Source organism: Triticum urartu, chromosome 6 (genome assembly GCF_003073215.2).
Source record: "Triticum urartu cultivar G1812 chromosome 6, Tu2.1, whole genome shotgun sequence".
NCBI lineage: Eukaryota > Viridiplantae > Streptophyta > Magnoliopsida > Poales > Poaceae > Triticum > Triticum urartu.
This window is the reverse complement of record NC_053027.1, coordinates 562,839,699-562,841,878: the sequence shown is the minus strand read 5'-3', so window position 1 is coordinate 562,841,878 and position 2,180 is coordinate 562,839,699. Positions and strand designations below refer to the sequence as shown.

General features: G+C 37.4%; 1 long non-coding RNA gene across 1 annotated transcript; it reads right to left on the bottom strand.

Moving 5' to 3' along the window:
* Positions 1 to 1,226: 1,226 nt before the first annotated feature.
* Positions 1,227 to 2,100, bottom strand: LOC125513029. The gene is made up of 2 exons (XR_007285648.1): positions 1,746 to 2,100; positions 1,227 to 1,502 (listed from the first exon to the last, which is right to left on the bottom strand). It is a non-coding gene; the product is annotated as an uncharacterized LOC125513029 (long non-coding RNA).
* Between the last annotated feature and the right edge of the window lie 80 nt (positions 2,101 to 2,180).

Below are 2,180 nucleotides of genomic sequence, written 5' to 3'. Positions count from 1 at the left end.
CAGAGAAATGCACCTCCCTTTTATAGTAATAAGGTATAGAAAGATACTTGATTTATCAACACTCACCATTTGCCATGAGGCTGCACAATAAGAATCCAAAATAGATTACAAGGCTTCACCATTGCAGGAATTAGCTCTCATGTGGATCAAAGAGTAATCCACAAAGAGGAGATCTATAATAGATGGAGCATCCATGCAAATCTTAATTGCAATAATATTTTCATTCTCCCCCGCATGCACAAGAAGAGCAGTTAGACCCTACGTACACAACAAGAAAATATAGGGAGATAAAGGGTCTCCCTGTCTCAAACCTCTTGTGGGCTTTAAATTCTCATTTTTTTCTGAATTAAAACGAACCAGGTTTTCAACACTTGAAACACAATGAATAATGAAATTTACCCAATTTTCGTGAAAACCAAGCTTCAGCATAATTTCCTTCAGAAGAATCCACTCCACTCGGTCATATTCTTTATGCATGTCAAGCTTGATAGCACGCAAACCTTATTTACCTTCCCTCTTGTTTTTAATTGTGTGAAAGCACTAGTACACCACTAAAATATTATATGTAATCATTCTCTCAGGAACAAAAGCACTCCGAGTCAGGCAAATAATCTAAGGCAAAAGAGAACCTTCGAATAGGCAACCACCATTTTTGATATAACCTTACCAGCCACACCACATCGCACAAACTAATCGTTCTAAAATGAGTCACCTTTTTTGGTGCATTAATTCCGCATCATAACAGTTGGTTTATCATTCCACCCTGGCAGAATAGTACAAGTGTTCACCGCCTACAAACCCTCCTTAACAAGATCATTCCCTAACACTACTAGGAAAAAGGTTACTAGCAGCGCGGGTAAAATGGCTATTAGCAGCGCGAGTACCCGCTCTACTAGTATCGCGCTACGGCTAATAGTTAGTAGTAATGTGGGTTAAACTCGTGCTACTACTAACTTTGTTAGTAGTAGCGTGTGCCACCCACGCTACTGCTATTTCGTACCCGCGCCACTACTAACGAAATAGTAGTAGCGTGTCCATACTACCAACGCTACTAGTATCCTAAAAACTAATAGCAGGTAGTTTTTTCCCACGCCACTACTAACTAATTTATAATTAAAAAAATAAAATCCACCAATTCCATTTTATGCATACAGTTCCCAGTAAACACAATAGTGAGCATTGCTGGGCTCCTATTTCATGGTTAACCGTAAACCAAAGGAAATAAATCAGCCAAAAAACCTCATTATGCATTGCTACTCACAAATGACCACTTCAAAGAACATGCAAGTATCTATGTCATTAACAATTGCAAACATAAGTTTCTTTTTACTACAGTTTTTGTATGTACTATCACAAAGTTCCTCATTCTGTTCTCACTCAATAATAAGAAAAATGAAAAGAAAAGATAGAGATAATCTGCCACAATTGCACTTCGGTGTCATGGATTCAGGCTGCCGCTTCAACATCTCATTATCCTGCAGCACTCTGTCGCTATCTTCTACCTATGAATAAAAACAGATCTTACTTGTCAGAGAAGCAAATGTGAAACCTTATTACAACATGTATGCTAAGCCGCTAACCCATAGAGACAGCTAGAACAAATGTGAAAACTTTCCATGTTGCCGAGTAAGTATATGAGCACCCCTCAAAACATCAATTAGCAAGTACTTGACACATACAAACTTGTACATAAAAAATAACACTTCCGAATTTAATTGGCTTCAAAGATTGCAAGGAAGGCATACTGATGAGCTGCAATGCAATCTTCAATGTTCAATACATGTATACGCTATGCTCCTGCGGTGCAACCCCTAGCTCATGTGGCTTCACAAAGTCTACATTGCATAGGACATTTTTTAGCAAAGGGTGAAACTGTATACATATACATCTCAAATCATATGTAGTATGTGTCTAGTCATCCTACGATTGCCCGAGCTCAGAACTGTATTTCTTATAAAAACTTTAGACATGTTCAGGAAACACATGTAGTTAAAGACAAGTGTACATATCACCCATTTTATAGGTTCAAAGACAGATAACAAAAATTAACTAGACAAAGTTAGATGATAGTGAAGCTTAAAGCTGTAGTAAGAAATATTAGATATACACATTTTGAAAATCAACCTCGGTGGAACAACATAAGATTGCATTTAGATTTCCGAATTAAACATAGCCATATC